We start from the raw sequence: 6,284 nt of genomic DNA, 5'->3' as shown, positions 1-6,284 counted from the left end.
ATTGATCTGCGTCAGTGAACGGAGATTGGTTGAATTGGAAAGGAGACTCCGGACGCGGCTGGTTAAGCGCGTCGAGGTTGGGTCTGTAATCTCCAAATGCGGAGCGACTCAGATTCCGCTGTATAGGTGGGGGCGTTGGAGAAGATCTCCACGACTGAGATGGAGGAAGGTTTGGACTCGATGGCCACGGCGGGGGAGATTGATTCCAAATCCAAGGCTGGGAAGGAGCCCCGCCAATGCCCGACGGCTGAGAAGCATAGGCGCTAAATCCCGATTGCTGTGAAGGATAGCCAGTCGTCGGCTGTGAAGGATTGCTTCCATAGCCCGATTCCTGTGAGCCGGGTGATTCGTCTTCTCGACCGTGCATTTTTAGAGAGTGAAAGTGTAGATAGTGAATGGAGGGATGGTGTGAAAATGGTGAAAAATAAGGGGTGGTGAGTGGTATTTATAGAGGTAAATTAAAAAAAATATTAAAATTCGATCAATGTCAGTAGCCTCGCCGATTGCCGGTCACTATGGCAGGCGCGGTTATAGGCGCGGCGCTTTGGAGACCCGCCGCGTCCTCGCCCTCTTTCTGCCTATCCGTCGTCCGCCGCCTACCACCCCCATCTCCTCGTCCGCCGCGGGGGCGGACAACTCCCCCACTATGGACCGCCCGAAGATCGCCCGCCGCGCCTAACCATTGTGGACGCTCTAAGTGTTACTCAACTATAAAAACAAAGAATTCAAAACTTTTTCAAAAGAAAAAGTTCCACGGATTAGGCAGGCAGGAAAATTCTCTCCTGCACTAGAGTTATTTACTGACACTTCGGTATTTTGATGAAGAAAAGAAATTGAGTATACTTTAAAGAGAGATAGAGGGAACAGAGAGAAAGGGTAATTGGAATTGGAATTGGAACTGGAACTGGAACATAAATATATTCTGGAAAGTAAAAGTGTGACATTGATCAATTTTTTGTATGGACAAAAATACCCTCCAAGTTTTTGGGGGTATTTTTGGTATAAAATTAGATTGAAAAGTAAAAAAGTATTAAAAATGTGATTATTTCTTAGTTCAGGGATTATTTATGATATTTTTAAAGTTCAGGACCATTGGCGTGCAGAAGATATAGTTGAAGACGTGTAGGTGATTATTTATATAGTACAAATAAATTATCACCTCCACCGACAAACTCATTGTGTCGGACGCGATCTCTCTCTATATATACTCTACAATGGATAGCAGCTGAGAAAAAGAAGAGTAAAGACTGCAAGAAACTGAAGTAGGTTAATGGCAGAAGGCTTAGACCATCCACAACGCGTCTCGCGCCGGGCTCGCGTCTCGTCTCGGAGAGACGAGACCCCCGCGAGACGCATTGCAGCGCCCATCTCGTCTCCAGCTCGCGACCGTCTCGTCGCGTAGCTCGTCTCGGAGAGACACGAGACGAGCTGTCTCGCCACGCGCCAGGGACACGTGGCACGTCCCCATGCGTGCGTGACGCCCACTCGCTGGCCCGCGAGTGGGCGTCGTCACTGATGACGCAATAATTCATTTTTTTTTTAAAAAAATCGATTTTTAATAAATTTTTTTTTTTCAAACGGTAATATTACCGTTAAATATTTATTTTCATTTTTTAAATTTTCAATTTTTTTACTCTATAAATAATTCTATTCCATACTCATTTCAAACACAAACACACATCTATTCCTCTCAGATCCTCTCTATCACTCCAATTTCCATCTTCAATCAACTCAAACAAATGGATCCTTTTGAGCAAATGCGCCAATTAATGGAACAATCACTCGAAGAAGATCGACGACGAGAGGCGGAGGAAGCCGCACCACCCCCACGACGCTCCCGGAAGTACATCAATCGGAACCGGGAGGAAGCCGCCGCACGGTTAGTACGCGCAAGGATGTGGAGAGGGCGTTCGGGGTTCTCCAAGCGCGCTTCAACATCATCAAAGCCCCGGCTCGTTCGTGGTTCATGGAGAGCATGGTCGACATCATGTATACGTGCATAATCTTGCACAACATGATTGTCCGAGACGAAGGACCCGATGCCGGAAATTGGTTCGACCCCGAATCCCCCGGAAGCTCAACCGCAAGTAGTCCGCCGCGAAGTGGAGCGCATCCATCTATACAAGAACGGTTGGCTATTCGGGCAAGGACACGCGACTCTAGCGCCCACACCCAACTCCAAGAGGATCTAATTGAGCACATTTGGGAAAACTTTGGCGGAGAAGATTAAATTATGTCATTTTTATTTTTTTAGAATTTTAATTATGTCTTCGTTTTTTTTAATGTTAAGTTGTAATATTGTTTTAATTTTAATAAAGTGTGTTTGTTTAAATTGAATTGGGTTTTAAAAAAAATTATAAATTAAATTGAATGAATAGTAATTAAGAGACGGTATAGAGACGGTTAAGAGACGGAGCGTTGCAGGTTCCGTCTCTTAGTTAAGAGATGGAGGAAAAAAGGACAGTGGGGCCCTCAAATAGTGCTCAAATAGTAGTTAAGAGACGGTTTAAGAGACGGTATAGAGACAGCGTTGTGGATGGCCTTACAAGATTCACTGATCAGCACTGATGGAATCAGCAGAAGTGGGAAGCGGTGCTCCAAAGCTCTGTTGCTCATCATACCTCTATCCACACCCATAGCATGTCAGCTTTTCCTCTTTCATTTTCAATTCCGATCCTCAATTTAATCTTTCATCATTTCAATTTTCGTTTTCACTTTTCAAAATTAGTTCTGAAATTTAGTTGTGGTCAAACATTTCACAAATTATAACCAATGTCCGATGATCTCTCAAAGATAAATTATTTTAACTTAGAGGGATAGGCTATAACTTGGTTTTAAGAATGACATAGTCTGACTATGCATTTGCTAGAAGATATACTCAAATCACAAGAAGATATGAATCGATTTATTTACCTTATGACATATGTATAGATATCTAATAGAATTAGAATTAGAATTAGGATTATATTTTGTATATATAAGGAACCCGTGAATCCATGATACATTGTATGAAAGAGAACCAAACATATTATAATGCAGTCTTTAAAGTTCTAACGTTTTAATTTTATATTAATATGCATTAGCCTTTTATTTTCCGGTTTATATTTTCTAACAACATTCAATCTAATTAAGATAGTTTCAATTGATTTTTCAGGCCTTGTCCTTATAGAAAACTTTGTATGGGAGGATAAACATGATCATTCCTATTTAAATGGAAATTTAAAAAGGTGGCCATGCTGTTGCTGCTGACGATGGTCGATGCTCTGAAATTGGCGTGATGATGCTTGAGAAACTGTACTCTGCCTTGGTGTAGTTAGCCCAATGTCTAGTGGTATAGGAGGTGGAGCTTTCATGGTTGTTAAGTCTTCGTCTTTGCCCGTTGCCCTGGCAATTGACATGAGGGAAACTGCACCAGCAGCTGCATCACAGGTCTCTCCAGTTTCCTATAAGTCATACTTCTCCACTCTTACGAATTTCTCGGAATTGGAGATTAGACTACTTATTTAGTTTGCACGTCTCTGTATATTTTCTTGGTGCAGGACATGTATGATGAAAATGCAGGAGCCAAATCTGAGGGGGCGTCGTCGATTGGTGTTCCTGGTGAAATAGCTGGCCTTCATGCTGCTTGGTTGAGACTTGGGAAGTTGCCTTGGAAGACTTTGTTTGAGCCTTCCATTAGACTTGCCAAAAAGGGCTTTATAGTCGGTCCATATGTCGGAGCGTGTATTGCCAAACAAGCAGAGAAGACGACCCTGGCTTGCGAAAGGTCTATGCACCAAATGGCACGTTGCTAAAATCTGGTGGTACTTGCTACAATGAGGAGCTCGGGAACAGCTTACATGCAGTGGCAGAGCAAGGAGCGAAAGCCTTTTATAACGGGACAGTTGGTGAGCGACTAATTAAGGATGTGAGAGAAGCAGGTGGAATTTTAACCATGGATGATCTGAGAAACTACAAAGTGAGGGTCACGAATGGTGTTTCTATAAACATTATGGGGTATGACATACTAGGGATGCCGCCTCCATCAAGTGGAACCGTTGGAATTTCTTTGGTGGGTGGTAATAGATAAAAAAAGTCTCTCGTGTTGCACATCATTTCCCACATTTTGGTTGTCCGATAGAGTAGGGGTTCATCTTATATCATACGTTGATTGCCATTTTTCTCATTTATGATCCTCAGGTTCTGAATATTTTAGCTAGTTACGGAAGTTTAGATGCTGTAAAAGGTCCTTTAGGCTTGCATCGTCTAGTTGAAGCGCTGAAGCACATGTTGGCCATCAGAATGGACCTTGGAGATCCCAATTTTGAAAATATTAGTAAAACGGTATCTGACATGCTTTCCCCTTCTTTCGCTAAGAGCATCAAAGAGAGGATATTCGACAACACCACATTCCCTCCTGAGTACTACTTGCACAGGTCTAATTTTTGCAGTGTTCCTACAAAATTTGATCATCTCCTTTTACAAATCTAAACTGATTCTAAATGTATATTCCATGGCAGGTGGAGCCAGCTTATGGACCATGGACAAGTCATTTTTGTATAGTAGATTCAGCTCGAAACGCTGTATCAATGACAAGCACAGTGAATTCACAGTTTGGAAGCGGCTTGCTCTCCACGTCTACTGGTATTGTCCTTAACAATGAAATGGATGATTTCTCAGTTCCAACTGACCTGTCACATGATAAGCTCCCTCCTTCTCCGACTAACTTTATCAAACCGAACAAAAGGCCCTTATCTTCTATGAGCCCTATCATAGTCCTCAAGGTATGGTTGCTTCTCTAACTTTTGATATCATAACTTTGACTAAACTTGCATCAGAAAAAGTATAAAACTACGGAACTGAAAGAACTTCTTGTATCGTGTATAGGACAAACAGCTAGTCGGGGTCATTGGTGGCAGTGGCGGTCTAGATATTATCCCGGCAGTGATCCAGGTGTGCATAAACCATTTTCTCCTTGGTATAGATCCGCTAGCAGCGGTTGAGAATGCAAGAGTATATCACAGGATATTCGGATTTCTGAATTTGCCAAAGCATATATAACTTCATAGACCAAACTTGTCAGAAACAAGAAAATGATTTGATCTGTTTCCAAATCGTGCAGCTGGTTCCAAATGTTGTCTCGTTCGAGAACTGGACGGTCGTAGACAGAGAGCACATTGAACTTTCTGAAAAGCTCAAGGATTTCTTGAAGGAAAGGGGCCACCAACTGCAGCCTAAAGCAGGGGGAGCAATCTGCCAGCTTGTGGTTCAGAATCTGACCGCCGCAGCGGGTTTGGGGCGGAAAGGGAGAGGCGACGACGTGCTCCGTGGTGTGCTGACTGCCATCATCGATCCTCGGAAAGGCGGGCAGCCTGCAGCAATGTGATTGTGTTTCTTGACAAAATGATACAATGTCGCGTTGCTGCGTTTCTTGTGAATAATTTCATGGCCTCATGCGTAAAGCATGTAATCAAATTAGCTGACTTTTAAAGCAAGTATGTGCGAATGCACTTAACTTAACAAAAAAGAATTTAAATTTAATACATTACGTTATATACGTGCATATTACTATAAAAAAAAGTTGATGGTAAAGAAAGTATAGTTCATGTAAACATAAAATATATTATTATATATGTTAAAATCTGATAGCTAAAGTTGTATTTTTAATTGATCACCTATATTTTATGAGAATTGAACTTTAACTAATTCATTTGTATTTGTACTACTAGAATAAATTCTTAATATATTTTATGAGATTTGAACTTTTACTAAATCACTTCCAAATGCCTTTTGTTTTTCACGGATCTAAAATATAATCTTATCAAACTTTCGCATAATTTGCTATTTTTAATTTTATTTCTCTTCCAATAATGATTGATTTTCCCAATTCTTTACGTGACTTCTTTATTTTGAAAAAATATGATTTATACTATATCTCTATAGACTAATTGTGTCATTTTTGTTTATTTTGTTTCATTTTATTTTAATTCATAATACTACATCTTATATACAGTATGTACTAAATTATCAATTGTTTCACTTTTTCTCTATTCTTTATTTTACGCATTTCATATATACTAGCTAAATAAAATCTTATAGAACTTCCAAATAATATGCTAATTTTATTTTTATTTTAATAATGAGCAATTTTCCTAATTCTTTGTGTTCAATGATCAATTGTTTCATTTTTTTTTAAAATTTTTATAATTAAACTTTTACTACAATACTTCTATTAGTATTTAATATGCAAACGTCTTGAGCCCAATTGCCCGTGCCTGCCAAATGCTCAACCCAATACGGCCCGG

General features: G+C 40.5%; 1 pseudogene; it reads left to right on the top strand.

Annotated features, from left to right (window-relative positions):
• The first annotated feature begins 2,536 nt into the window (after positions 1 to 2,536).
• Positions 2,537 to 5,390, top strand: LOC121808814 (annotated as a pseudogene).
• Positions 5,391 to 6,284: the final 894 nt, after the last annotated feature.

Source organism: Salvia splendens, chromosome 6, assembly GCF_004379255.2.
Source record: "Salvia splendens isolate huo1 chromosome 6, SspV2, whole genome shotgun sequence".
NCBI lineage: Eukaryota > Viridiplantae > Streptophyta > Magnoliopsida > Lamiales > Lamiaceae > Salvia > Salvia splendens.
The sequence above is the reverse complement of the archived record's forward strand: the minus strand, read 5'-3'. Positions and strand labels throughout refer to the sequence as shown.